This window comes from Sciurus carolinensis, chromosome 5 (genome assembly GCF_902686445.1).
Source record: "Sciurus carolinensis chromosome 5, mSciCar1.2, whole genome shotgun sequence".
NCBI lineage: Eukaryota > Metazoa > Chordata > Mammalia > Rodentia > Sciuridae > Sciurus > Sciurus carolinensis.
The window spans coordinates 115,300,279-115,315,710 of record NC_062217.1 but is presented as its reverse complement, the minus strand read 5'-3'; the positions used below and the strand labels follow the sequence as shown (position 1 = coordinate 115,315,710).

Below are 15,432 nucleotides of genomic sequence, written 5' to 3'. Positions count from 1 at the left end.
TGTATTCCACAGTTTTGAAAATAAAAGTGTAAAAAGCAAGGTACAGAATATAATGTTTAGAATGCTCTTGTAATTCAAAAAGCAAGAAAAAGGAGGTGTGTATTTAAGTATTTAAAAATTATATATAAAAACTGATAACATTCGTCAGAAAACTATTTGCTAAGGGATAGGAGTGGAAGGAAAACTTTTTATATCCTATCTTCTCTTTTCCTTCTTCCAAACATCAGAACTCATATGAATTCATTAGGTATTTACAAATTAACAAAAAAAGTTAATCTCTCAGGGCACTTAAGAGAAAAAAAATATCCTCTGTGATGCTCAGTACTTTAGGATGCAGGATATTTTTTGAGAGAAAGAATTATATTAGTTCATTTCTTTTGAATTAGGCTTTGCTGATGCTGCTTATTTTTTGCAGTGCTGGGAGTTGAACCCAGGGCCTTGTGTACACTAGGCAAGTGCTCTCCCACTGAGCTATATTCCCAGACCTGTTTTTTCCACCTTTATTCATCTTTTGGATTCTTGTTTTCATATTAAATATCACAGCAATGATCACTTGGTTCCACTTAAAAATCTTTTAATATTATCTGCACTTAATTAACCATCTCAAAACATTTGATTATGCTTATTTTATATGGATTGAAATGAATTGTACCATTCTGAAACACTGTTCTGAAACACATTATATATGGCAATTATGATTATTCACATAATTTAATTCTGCCATTCTGTGTGGATACTCGATAAAGATTAAGCCATAATGCCCCCCTCCCTGCATATTAGTAAATATTCATTTCGATGGTGAAACTTTAGTCGATTCATTGTTTTTCTCCCTGAAAAAGAAATTAAAAATTGCCAAATGCATATTTTCCGTAGTTCCAAGTCAATGTTCAACCACACCCTGTCTGGACATAAAAATGCAACCTCAGATTTGAGTTTGTTATTGGTAAGTACTTCCAGACACTGGTAAGCATCTCCTTCCTGTCCCCTCATCCCCACCCCAACAAAAGAGAGGGAACATAAAATAGGCAAGTTTTCCATGATTCGTATAAAGTTCAAGTACCTTAAATCAATAATTGGTTCAATAAAGCAAATGTTCCTCAAGTGATATCCTTTGTCAAAATACAATCTAATCCCTTACAACAAAGAAAAATAAAAATTTCTCTAAGGTAGTATGATACTTCCATGGGAGGGTCCTGGTTAAATTCCAACACAAAAGATTGCTAGACACAGCTTGCATTCTTGTAATAAATATTGCCTGAAATATTTAAGCTTCTTTCTGTGCCATGTAATTTCATATTAAAAATAGTAGTTCTTGTTATGGTTGTATATGTATTTCAACAGATTGGTACATTTGCAGTAATTGCTCATTGCTGCCCACCCAGACTGCAAAAGTTGAGGTTCCTAAAGCAGCAGCAGATCACTGTCTCCACAACCTGCTGCTAATTGGAAAGAAAAACAGGCAGTCAACAGGGGGAAGGGGACAAGATGGGCCATCTCTCCTTTCTACCAAAGGCTAGACATAGCTGAAGCTTTTGGTAAGACAATAGGGATTTTTCATTGTCCTTAAGATAACTTTTAAAAATCACTTAATTCATATCATGCTAAGTGAGATAAGCCAATCTCAAAAAACCAAAGGATGAATGATATCGCTAATAAGTGGATGATGACACATAATGGGGGGGTGGGAGGGGTTAGTGTTAGGGTTAGAGTTAGGGTTAGGGAGGGGGGCAAGAATGGAGGAAGGAAGGACTGTATAGAGGGAAAAGAGGGGTGGGAGGGGTGGGGGGGGAAGGGAAAAAAATAACAGAATGAATCAAACAGCATTACCCTATGTAAATTTATGATTACACAAATGGTATGCCTTTACGCCATGTACAAACAGAGAAACAACATGTATCCATTTGTTTACAATTTAAAAAAAATCACTTAATTCATAGGTGTAAGTAGTAATAAGCAATCAGAAAGCCAATAAGACATCAGAGAAAGCCAGCATAGATTTTCTTTTTTTCTTCCCTGGCTTCTTTGTCCACTATCAACCACAATACAGTTTTTCAATGTCCAATTTTAGCCCATTACAGTCAGTCTAAGAAGACCATCACAGAACATGCTCTTATAGAGCTCATTTAGCATCATGAAAAATTACCCTGGCATGTGCTGAGGATCATTCCCCAGTTTTTGGCACCAAAGACCCTATTCCCAACTATACCTCCCACTTCCCACCAGGCATCACGCACAAACGCTCCTTGCACCCGAGACACAGTGGGGACCAGTGAATGTTCGCAGTTCCCATGCAATCCCTAAATACGTCCTCTAGGTGTCTTCAGCGGCCAGCGTTCGCTGAGATTTCCCCGCCCCGCTGCCAGCCGGCCGCAGATGAGTTTGTCAGAACAGAGTTTTGCAGTAGCTGCGTTTGAGCGTTGTGGTGATCTAGAATGAAGTGGGGCCGTATATATTTGTAAACACTTAAAAAATATTCACATCCAGCTTAGGTAAAATCCTGACCTCGTATTTCTATGATGTGACTACTCAGGAAACTTTTTCCCAATGTAAATGGTTGAGGTTAATTGTTTTTAAAAAAAATTCCTCAGGAGAAAGCACAACTTTTGAGAGGGATTTGGGGAGAGAAAATATGTGATTACTGAAGAAAGTGAATCTAATCTTACGGAAATGACAGTGGCCATAAAAGACAGAGTCCTAGAAAACTTTACAGTAGGCTTGGGTTCTCAGTCTAAGAACCTGAACTATAATCTCTTTACCTTTGTTATTACAGATTTGGGATTGGGAAGAATTCTAATAAGATATGGAGTGGGAGGATTGTGTTGGGAAAAGGGGGGCATGGAGACTTTTCACTGATGAATCTGGGGGGAGTCAGTGAAGATTAAACTAGAGAACTTGTGTTTCTGTCCAGAAGATCTACTGAGTCTACCTATAAGACTCCTCTTGAGCCTGTTATAAGTTACTGATAACCCAGAAGAAGTGCATCATCTAAAAATGTAATTTCACTGTCAATATCATTTTTTGTGTGTGTGTTACTGGGGATTGAACCCAGGGTGCTCTACCACTGAACTACATTGCCACTTCTTTATATTTTTTATATTTATTTTTTATTTTGAGATAGGGTCTTGCTAATTTGTGGAGACTGGCCTGGAACTTTCAATCCTCCTGTCTCAACCTCTTGAGTTGCTGAAATTACAGGTGTGAACCACTGGGCCTAGCTCACTTCCAATATTTTAAGATTTACTTTCAAGTAACTAAGCAAAGCAATTTCAATTATATATATGTATATATAAACTTATTATGATTATGATTATGATTATTATTATTGGTATTGAATTGAACCCGGGGCAATTTACCACTGAGCTGCATCCCAGCCCTTCTATTTTTTCCCCCCACATTTTAAAAATTGGTGCATTACCTTTTTGCTTTTTATTTTGAGACAGGGCCTCACCAAGTTGCTGAGGCTGGGCTGGAATTTGCAATCCTCCTGCCTCAGCCTCTTCAGTCACCAGAATTACCGGTGGGAGCCACTGTACCCTGGCTATTCTTTTGTTCTTAGAGCTACAAAATGGCAAAGCCTTTCTTTTTAAAGCTTTCCATTTGGAAATAGTTTCAAACTTACAAAACAGTTGGAAAAGTAACCAGGTGTGGTGACCCAAGCCTGTAATCCCAGAGGTTTGGGAGGCTGAGACAGGAGGATGGAGAGTTCAAAGCCAGCCTCAGCAACAGGGAGGTGCTAAGTAATTCAGAGAGACCCTGTCTCTAAATAAAATACAAAATAGGGCTGGAGATGTGGCTCAGTGCTCAAGTGCCCCAAGTACCCGAAAGTTCAATCCCTGGCACCAAAAAAAAAAGGTTGAAAAGTAGAAGGTTCTATGCCTTTTATCCAGATTGGCTTATAAACATTCACTCTATTTACTTTGCCATTTGTATCCATAGATCCTTCAGCCCCCCCATTCTTCCTGAATAGGGAAAGTTACAAACACAATGGCCTCTTACCTCTAAACTCTTTAGTATATATTTCCTAAGAATGACTACAATACAGTTATTTAATTCTTAAATGTACATTAGTGTGGGATACTTTCCTTAGCTTACTCCTTTCTGCCTGTGGACTCTGTTGAGAAAGCATCATTAAAGTCTCTCTTTCTACTGCCATCATGTCTAAAGCAGAGTCCCCTAAACAGCCTGAACAGCTGCAGCTGCGGAAGCTATTTATTGGAGGGCTGAGCTTTGAAACAATTGATGAGCGTCTGAGAAGCCATTTGAAGCAATGGGGAACACTCACGGACTGTGTGGTAATGAGAGACCCAAAACCAAGTGCTCCAGGGGCTTTGGGTTTGTCACTTATGCCACTGTGAGGGACGTGGATGCAGTCATGAATGCAAGACCACACAAGGTGGGTGGAAGAGTTGTGGAACCAGAGAGCTGTCTCAAGATTCTCAAAGACCAGGGCCCATTTAACTGTGAAAAAGATCTTCGTTGGTGGCATTAAAGAAGATATTGAAGAATATCACCTATGAGACTATTTTGAATAGTACCGGAAAATTGAAGTTATTGAAATCATGACTGACAGAGGCAGTGGAAAGAAGAGGGGCTTTGGTTCTGTAACTTTTGTTGACCATGACTCTGTAGGACAAGATTGTCATTTAGAAATACTATACTGTGAATGACCACAACTGTGAAGTGAGGAAAGCCCTGTCAAAGCAAGAGATGGCTACTGCTCCATCTATTCAAAGAAGTCAAAGTGGTTCTGGAAACTTTGGTGGTGGTCGTGGAGGTGGTTTTGGTGGAAATGACAATTTTGGTCATGGAGGAATCTTCAGTGGTCGTGGTGGCTTTGGTGGCAGCCGTGGTGGTGGTGGATATGGTGGCAGCAGGGGAGGCTACAATGGATTTGGTAATGACGGAAGCAATTTTGGAGGTGGTGGAAGCTACCATGATTTTGGCAATTACGACAGTCATCAAATTTTGGACCCATGAAGGCTGGAAACTTTGGAGGCAGTAGCTCTGGACCTTATGGTGGTGAAGGTCTATACTTTGCCAAACCACAAAACCAAGGTGGCTATGGCGGTTCCAACAGCAGCAGTAGCTATGGCAGTGGCAGAAGGTTTTAATGCTGCTGGGGAGGAATCTTCTACTACAGGCTTATCAGCTCAATTTTTTTTTTGGGGGGGTGCTGGGGATTGAACCCAGGGCCTTGTGCTTGCAAGGCAAGCACTCTACCAACTGAGCTATATCTCCAGCCCCCAGCTCAATTTAAAAGAAAACAAAAAAACAAAAAAACAGAAACTTCTGTCCAAGTTCATTGCTAAAAGGAACATCCTTGTGAGGACAACCTTTACCTGAGTCACTTCATTCTCACTGCCATGCAGTTGGTTTTTAGCTGCTCTGCAACTCTGTAATCATTCAATTTTGTGAGTAAGTTTTTTAATGAACTGTTTACATTTTTTTAAAAAAAGTACACTGATGTTAAATACTTTTTATCTCACATACTCCATATTCCAATTTTATAAGTGATCTAGTAATATCCTTTCTAGTATTTTTTTACTCTCCAGTGGATCCATCTAAAGTTAGGTATTGCATTTAATTGATTTAGTTGTCAGAACTCTTGGGAGTTTTTAATCTGAGCTAAATCTAACAAACTTTCTTTATTTTTTATGATACTGATTTTTTTCCAGTACTGGGGATTGAACCTATGGGTACTCTATCACTGAGTTACATCCCCAGCCCTTTTTTTATGTTTTATTTTGGACAGGGTCTTGCTAAATTACTGAGAATCTCCCTAAATTGCCCAGGTTGGTCTTGATCCTCCTGCCTCAGTCTTCCAAATGGCTGGGATTACAGGTGTGTGTTACTGTACTTGGCTTATGATACTAACATTTTAAAAGGAATATAGTTTGTTCCTCCTTTTGTAAATACAACATTTTTCATTTTGTGCTTATCTGATGTTTCCTGGTGATAGACTGAGGTTATGGAATTTTTTTTGTTTTTTTTGTTTTGGTACCAGAAATTGAACCCAGGGGTACCTAACCACTGAACCACATTCCTAGCCCTTTAAAAAATATTTTTTTAAAAAATTTGGACACAGGGTCTTCCTAAGTTGCTTAGGGCCTCACCAAGTTGCTGAGGCTGGCTTTGAACTTGTGATCCTCCTGAGTTGCTGGGATTACAGGTATGTACCATCATGTCTGGCTGGATTCTTGGCTAGATCGTTGCATAGGTGATGTGTTCTCTCAGGGCACCACATCTGGAGGCCCATGGTGTCCCTTTATCTTTCATTAGTGATTTTCATTTTGACAGTCTGGTCAAGGCTCTCTCACTGTATAATTACTTCTGTCCCTCACACAACTATTATTATGCAAATATCCTGCATATTATCAAATTTCTCCCAAGTTTTAATATTCATTGAGGATATTTTTTCTGGTTCAGTTTTAACCATGGTAGTTCTGACACAATAATTGAATAAGTATAGCACTACCTCCATATGTATTATTCAACTCTCTGTAAGCAAAATTTCTGATGAGCATCATCATCATCATTTATCTATTTTTGTATATTTGCTTATAAATTTCTTATTTTTTAAATAGTTCATACTTCATGATTGGTGTAGGACATTTGAAATTCATTTTGTCCCAGATATGGCAACAGCAACTGATTTAAGCTGGTCCTGTGTTCTTGTAACATGCTCTTCTTATTGTTTTGATAACTTTCTTATTTTCTGGCATAATCAGATATTCCAGTAGCTCTACCATGACAAATAGCCAGGTGCCTGGCATGTTCAAGATAGGGTGGGATTTTAGCTTCTTGTCCTAATTGTCTCCGTGTCTTTCAACATGCTCTCTGTATGACACGGGTCAAAGGGAGAGGAGACTGAGGCAAGAAGAAAACCAGGAACTCAGGGGGGAAGGACTTGCACTTGAAACTTGTCACAAGAATGGAGTCATTAGGTCTGGTTTCTTTTTATTTATTTATTTGTTTATTTACTTTTTATTGTAAGAAATGAGATACATGTTGTTTCTCTGTTTGTACATGGAGTCAAGGCATACCAACCCATGGCCAATATCATTCTAAATGGTGAAAAACTGAAAGCATTCCTTCTTAAAACTGGAACAAGGCAGGGATGCCCTCTTTCACCACTTCTATTCAACATCATCCTTGCAACTCTAGCCAGAGCAATTAGACAAACCAAAGAAATTAAAGAGATACGAATAGGAAAAGAAGAACTCAAACTACCCCTGTTCGCTGATGACATGATTATATATTTAGAGGAACCTAGAAATTCCACCAGAAAACTTTTAGAACTCAGAAGTGAATTCAGTAAAGTAGCAGGTTACAAGATCAATGCTCATAAATCCAATGCATTTTTTTACATAAGTGATGAATCTTCAGAAAGAGAAGTTAGGAAAACTACCCCATTCACAATAGCATCGAAAAAAATAAAATACTTGGGAATCAATCTCACAGAAGAGGTGAAAGACCTCTACAATGAGAACTACAGAGCACTACAGAAAGAAATTAAAGAAAACCTTAGGTCTGGTTTCTGCAAATCAGTTTTAGAACTACACCTAGACAGGCATGCACCTCAATCCAAGCTATACTTTTTGTTATTAAGTTATGGGAGAATTTGCTGAAAAGAAAGATTTACTTCATTATAGAGTAGAGTTTAAACTCCCTGCAATTTGAAAATGAAAATCAAGGATTGGGGAGATAGCTCAGTTGGTAGATGCTTGCCTTGCAAGCACAAGGCCTGGATTCAATCCCCAGCATGGGGGAAAAAAAAATCAGTCACTTGTAGTTCAGAATTCACTGGGGAAAAACCTCTCCCAAGATTGATAGCTGATTGAGAGCACTCCCCATGCCCTTTCAGCTCCTATGATTCTGTCATGTTGTGAGCAAAGAGATAGCTATGAATCATTGAATTAGTTTTACAGTTATCTAACTAAAGTGTAGACCTTTGTGGAGCCATGTTCCCTTCACGGAGAAGTCTCCTTTGACCCTGATTTCTATCTGTAACTACTCAAGCCTTTTGACCCCTCTGTTACACATCTTGAATCCCTAGCTACTCTCCACGTGGCAATCAGGCACCAGGAAAGGAGTCACTGCTGTTCAGATAGGATCCAGTTCTAGACTCAATATGAGGAAGATCTGGAAACATTTCCATCTTTCATCCTTTTTAAAATTTTTTTTTTTTAGTTGTAGATGGACACAATATCTTTATTTATTTATTTTTATGTGATGCTGAGGATGGAACCCTGTGCCTCACATGTGCTAGGCAAGCGCTCAACTACTGAGCCACAAACCCAGCCCCCATCTTTCATCTTCTGATGTGATTTTCACTTCCTTTCTGTGTACACACCTACTTTCCTTCTGCACTTTGTTGTTTTCCTGATGCCTTTTCTTCCTTTTACTCTCTAGGTCTTTAATTCCTGTTCTATACCTTTACTGATATACAGCATTCTCTTGTGTAACACTTTTTCATTCTTAAATTTCAAAGAATTGGTTTTTTTTTTTCTTCATATTGGGGATTGAACTCGTGGGCACTTTACCACTGAAATACATTTGAGTCCTTTTTTTTTTTTTAATTTTGTAACAACTTTTGGCTAAGTTGCTGAGTCTTACTAAATTGCTGAGTCTGGCCTTGAACTTGCAATCATCCTGCCCATTCTCTTGAGTCACTGGGATTCCAGGTGTGTAACACAAACTGACACAAGATATACTTTTTTTAAAAATTTATTTTTATTATAAACAAATGGGATACATATTGTTTCTGTTTGTACATGGAGTAACAGCATACCATTTGAGTAATCATACATTTACATAGGGTAATGATGTTTGATTCATTCTGTTATTATTTTTTCCTTCCCTCCAACCCCTCCCACCCCTCTTTTCCCTCTATATAGTCCCTCCTTCCTCCATTCTTGCCCCCCTCTCACCCCCCATTATGTGTCATCATTTGCTTATCAGTGAGATCATTCGTCTTTTGGATTTTTGAGATTGGCTTATCTCACTTAGCATGATATTCTCCAATTTCATCCATTTGCCTGCAAATGCCATAATTTTATTATTCTTTATGGCTGAGTAATATTCCATTATATATATATATCATAGTTTCTTTATCCATTCATCAATTGAAGGACATCTAGGTTGGTTCCAGAGTCTGGCTATTGTGAATTGAGCAGCTATGAACATTGATGTGGCTGTATCTCTGTAGTATGCTGATTTTAAGTCCTTTGGGTATAGGCCGAGGAGTAGGATAGCTGGGTCAAATGGTGGGTCCATTCCAAGTTTTCTAAGGAATCTCCACGCTGCTTTCCAGAGTGGCTGCACTAATTTGCAGCCCCACCAGCAATGGATGAGTGTTCCTTTTTCCACAAGACATAGTTTTGATCTGAAGATTCTCCATTCAATGGTCCTCAGAAAAAATGTTGTCTTTGGATTCTTCAGGACTGGGCTCCTTCTATCTTCAACAGAAATGTAATGTACTCAGTGAGTTTGAGATAATGGAAGAGAGTCAAAGAGCATCCTGCCTCACCTGCTCCATTAAGTGTCTTGTAGAAATGTTTTCATATAATTTGTTCATTCACTCAATAAGTACTTATTGAACTAAACACAATACTACCTGCCAGTCAGGAGATCCCACAATAGGTGGTAAATAAGTAAGTCCAGGAATAAATGAATTGAGTGTAATATGAAGTATAATGATAAATCTTATTTCTTTATTTTTATTTTTAAATTCAAAAATTTTTAGATATTGATAGACCTTTATTTTACTCATTTTTTTGTATGTGGTGCTGAGAATCAAACCCAGTGCCTCACACATGCTAGGCAAGTGCTCTACCACTGAGCTGCAACCCCAGCCCCATTCGTATTTTTTATTTGTTCTTTTTAGATATACATATTATACATACATGGCATATAACTTATTCTTGTGGTACAATGTGTTACAATGATAAATCTTATGAAGGAAAAAAAAGGGTGATGATCTAAGGGGAAATGACACAGGGGCTCATTTTTTCCTCACTTTTTGAAAGGAAACACTGTGAAGTGGTCTTCTGTGAAAAGGAGGACCTCCCATTACCTGACCCTGCTCTATTCAGCAGCACCCCCACTGCCTTGAAAGCCCTCTTTTAATCAGATGGGTCTCATTTTCTAAGAAAGTCCCCCTGAACCTGTGTCCCTGTGCTGCTGGGCCTTTTGATCTCCCTTTCTTTCTTCTAATCTGTGCTATTGTTGAAGATTTTGCTTCCCCACACACTCATTCATTGACAAAACCTTCCAGATTGCACCAATTTCTTCCTTCTCTTAATTCTATAAGATACAGTTCATCACTCATGTTTATTTTGTCTTAACTTATTACCTTGCCTACTTTATTTTTGCCTTCAAGACCTGCTTTTGAAGGCAGGAACAATATCATATTGGCTTTGGTGTGCAGCCATTGTTGGACATAGAGTAAGTGTTCAGTTAACACATGCTGGTTGAAGAGAACACTGGGCAGCTATAGGTTCATAGAAGAGCGATTTCATGGCCAGCAGGGCCTTGTTGTACACCTCAAATTACACCACGTAGGTGGTTGCCTGTCTTCCTACACATAAGTCTGGCATTGTGTTTGACTTACCCAGCCTTCAAAAAGCTTCATCCAAAATGCAGCACCTGCCAATGATTTTTCCTTCACTCACTCTTTGGCTGGTCATAGACCAAAACCCCAAAACCACAGTGTGTTTTATTGCATTATATCACTGGTCCGTACTGTTGCTTCTTTCTTCCTTCACTCCCTCCATTACAGATAACCCAGATCTCTGCTGCATAATTGGCTTACGTAAAAATCCTGTTGTGTATTAATTATTGGGTAAGGTATTAGGTGTATAAAGATTCATAAAGGAGGCTGGAGTTGGGACTGGGTGGTAGAGCACTTGCCTAGCATGGGTGAGGCACTGGGTTCGATCCTCAGCACCACATAAAAATAAATAAATAGCATAAAGTTATAAAAAATAAAATAAAATAAAATAAATAAACAAAATAAAGATATTGGGTCCATTCACAACTCCCCCCCCCCCAAAAAAAAAAAAAAGATTAGTAAGTCACAGGATCTCCCCTTCTGAAACTCAATCCTAGTTGAGGAGACAGACAAAGACAAGTAGCATTTTTTGACATCTTAAGAGAAAGGGGCCAGGGGTAGCTTAATCTCCTAGGGGTTCTCTCTGGAGAATAAATTGAAATGGGGGGATTTGACATTCTGTAGTGTTTCAAAATGTTTACAATAAGCATGTACTGCCTGTATAATCTGGGAGGATATAAGCAATAAAAAATATCTATGACTAAAAAAAAATGCAGTTCTTTCTCTCTGGGAGGTGGAAGAGAAAAAGAGAAAGTTGTTTATTATTTTGCTTTACTGCAACAAGCAATAATATTAACTAAAGTAGAAGCCTGCCTGGGCAAATCTGTATTTTTCCAATAGATCATAACATTTGGGTAATATAGATTTCATTGATTGATGCAGACATCAACTACTTGAAAGATAGTATTTTAAGATAGTATTCGGTAGTATTGGGCACAGGTTGAGGAACTACTTTTCAAATATGGGCACACATTTTGTACTCAGTAGAAGTATTATTTGCATTATGTTTTAAAGATAAGTCAGACAGAAATACCGATGTGATACTTGTATTATAACTACTTTTCTTTATTGTTCATTCATCCACTGACAAAAGCTTTCATAATGTCTCCAATTCCTTCTTTCTTCCCTAATTCTATAACACTTGAAAGTTTATCACACAGTTTTTTTTTTTTTCTTGCAGTCCTTGAAATTGAACCCAGGGCTGCTGTACCACTGAACTACATTCCTAGCCCTTTTTATTTTTTATTTTGAGACAGGTAATTACTAAGTTGCTGAGACTGACCTCAAACTTGCAGTCCTCCTGCCTCCTGAGTACCTGGGATTATGGACATGTGCCACTGTGCCTAGCTATGCCCCCAGTTTTAACTATATATTGTCTTATTTTGTTTGTTAAAAATTATATGAGATTGATATCCATTGCCTTAATTTATTTGATATTGCCTCACACAATTTATTTATTTGTGGACCTTTATAGAGCTTTATATTTTCTCCAAATGAGTATACTTTAGTTCTGTGTTAGAGATAGTTTAGGGATACCCATGTCCTACTCAAGTGTAATTTTGCTCAATTAGGTTTTCTTATAATAATATTTAGTCACTGTACTTTGATCCAGTAGTTGCTGTGGGACTATTGACTATTCATTTTATATTACAGAAAACAAAATATAGCAGGTATAAGTGATTAAATACCAGAGGTTAAGATGGAAAAGTTAGTTTTTCCTGTGATTATTATTGAAAACATCTGAAATAGTTCCTAATATGTGTATTAAGAAGCTCATTTGTTTTTTTCTTAGAAAGTTCTGGGATATGCATGGATCCAGCAGTGGAAGAGGCTCCTACAATACCAGCATTTTCAGCATGGAATTTGTGAGTGGGTGGGAAATGCTTAATTGCTATTTACCTGCCGAACATTGTCTTTGACACACATGATGAGCCAGCGTCATTTGACTGTCACCTCCTTAGGAGGCAGGATTCTTCAGCCCACACTCTGCTCAGCGCTGACTTCTTCTCTGTGCGTGCTTTGTATCTGCATTTTTTTGCTCAGACTGTGCGTTTTGAGGGAAGCACCAATCCAAGACAGGCTCCTCAGTTTTGTCATTGTAGAGAGACCCACAGAGCCTCCCACACAGTGATGTCCTCAAAGGCAGTCAAGGATGCTGATTCCTTTGAAGAAGCATTTTTGAAACAAAAGGGATTCCCCCATGTGCTAGTGTGCCTGGCGATTCTTTCTTTCCCACCACTTCAGATAGAACTTGCAGACAGATGTCTATTTGTACTACTCAGGCTTTATATTGCCAGATAAATAAGTGAATAAAGTGTTGACTCTGGTGTCAACTCATTTTAAAGTTCAGGTTGCAGAGATAAAATTGCTGATCTATAAACAGATGAAAAGTGCTTTAGAAAGAAAATAGACCCACACCCAATCTGGCTATTTTATGGATTATTATTATTCATTCATTCAGACATACCATAAGTCAAAGTCTGTTCTCTGAAACATAATCACAGAACTGTATACACTGTCAGAGCAGAAAATAGGCCAGGTGCCTGCTCTACACACACTGTAGCAATCAGCAGATCCACAGCACTGAGAATGGTACTGCTGTTTTCTCCCAATTAAGAATGGAGGACTAGGTTTGTGGCTCAGTGGTAGAGCGTTCACCAAGCATGTGTGAGGACCTGGGTTTGATCCTCAGCACCACATAAAAGTAAAATAAAGATATTGTGTCCATGTACCATTTTCTGAGGGCCTCTTGGAATGGGAAAGCCGTGGTCAGTCGAACCCTTTAGAGCCTCTGATCTGTATGAGGCCACTCTAGTCCTACAACAATCCACCAGTCCACCTATAACCCCAGATTCAGGTGGGAACCAAATCACTTGTTCTGGGAGGTGAGATGCAAAAGGGACAGCTATAACTCTCAAGTTGTTCCTGGCAGGTCAGCCCATGGCCTGCTGGCTCCCCATCCTGAGGGAGGCTGAGACAATAATAGGAAACCCAACCCACATGCCCACAGCAGCTCCTGCTAACCTCTGAAGGTGCTGATGAGAGTCTCTAGGGGCCTGGGTAGGAATTTACACTGCCCTGGCAGGCCCAAACACTAAGGGGACTTTCCATCAGTTGTCTCAACTGGTTTCACTTTCCAACTTTTTTTTTTTTTTTTTTGAACCCAGAAGTGTTTTACTGCTGATCCACATCCCCAGCCCTTTTTATTTTTCATTTTTTAATTTTAAGACAGAATCTCACTGAGGGCCTCAATAAGTTGCTGAGGTTAACCTCAAATTCACAATCCTCCCCACTCAGCCTCCTGGGCTGTTGGGATTAGAGGCCTGCACCACCACACCCGGCTCACTCTCCCTTTCCTCTTTGGGCCACATATTTTTTTTCTTTTTTTAAACATGGAACACTTCACAAATTTGCATGTCATCTTTGCACAGGGGCAATGCCAATCTCTGTATTGTTCCAATTTTTGTATATGTACTGCTAAAGCAAGTACGGGGCCATATATTCTTCACCTTGATATCCAACTCACCTACAAATTCAAAATTGCCTTACATACATAGCTCCTTTCACAATACCCCTGGGCTCCCGAGGGGGCTAACCATTCAGTGGGATACCTTTTTCCATTCTTAGAAAATTCCTTTGGAAGAACTATTTCAGTTCCTGTTATTTCCCTTCCTTTTTTCTCTTTCAGATGGAGTCCTATGGTCCATTGGTGCTTTTTATGAACCATGGAGCACATCTCATGCACCCTGCAACCCACCTGGTATAGGACACCTTCCTTTCCTTTCCTTTATCCCATCCTGAAGTCCAGGTGATGGGGCCTGTCTTCCATGCTCTGGACTGGGCAGGTGTCAGGTGAGAAGAAATCAATGTCTTGTTCCCATGATTCCTTTCTTCCTTTTCCATCTTGGGTCTGGTTGCTGATTTAAATCCACAGATTGAGATATTTGTGGAATTGTTATTGGTAGGCCAGAGGAAGTGAGATGGAGCCAAGACTCAGCCAGTGTTACGTGACAAACCACGAACTGAGGGAGGAGGCAGCATGCCTGTGGCGATGAGGAAACTGCAACTCCTTCTGCTGGAGATAAGAACCAGAATGTGCTGTGAATTCCCCTGGGTCAAACTAAAGGCAGAGGATCAGCAGAATTCTGAGAAAGGCAAGATGGCACCTTATCTACAGCACAGAGGCAGTGATAACAAGGTCAAAGCAGTCTTTGGAGGTCTGACCAGAGCAAGTTATTCACGTTTTTCAGTTTGTGCTGCACACCTAAACATGTGGGAAGCTGCACTGATCTATGCATCTCTGCATTTTACTACCTTTCACCAGAGAACCAGGTGCTCAGACTGCACCCAGTTGGATGACGTGCCCCCTCCCAAAAACCTGGCTGGAGCCCAGGCTAAACATTACAGCAATGTTTGAGCAAGAGAGACTCAGCCCTAGCCCAGGGTTCTGCCACTCTACCTCCTCCCTCTGCCAGCTGAAAGCTGCAGGGTCCTTTATGGGATCAAACAAATGAACTGGTCAGATCCATGCTAATTTGTTATAATTAGTTATACATGAAAGTAGAATGCATTTTGACACATCGTACATAAATGGAATATAATTTGAGATCTTGGGCTCTAATAAGAAAAGAGAGATTGAGATAAATTCTTAGACATTCTTCATAGCTCTGTCTGGTGATGTCTGTACTTTCAATAGTGCTTGGGCAGGGATGACATGCCTACCCAGTCCTGCAATGTGGGGAAACATAGGCCAGGTTGTATTCCTTTAATTATATTGTCCAAAGGCTGCAGGGTGAGGGGAAGGACTGCCCACCTAGCAT

General features: G+C 39.4%; 1 non-coding gene and 1 pseudogene across 1 annotated transcript; one reads left to right on the top strand and one right to left on the bottom strand.

The window, feature by feature from the left end:
- Nucleotides 1–4,154: 4,154 nt before the first annotated feature.
- Nucleotides 4,155–5,111, top strand: LOC124984487 (heterogeneous nuclear ribonucleoprotein A1-like; annotated as a pseudogene).
- Nucleotides 5,112–13,998: 8,887 nt separating this feature from the next.
- Nucleotides 13,999–14,102, bottom strand: LOC124985971 (U6 spliceosomal RNA). Its single transcript, XR_007108905.1, has one exon. It is a non-coding gene; the product is annotated as a U6 spliceosomal RNA (small nuclear RNA).
- Nucleotides 14,103–15,432: the final 1,330 nt, after the last annotated feature.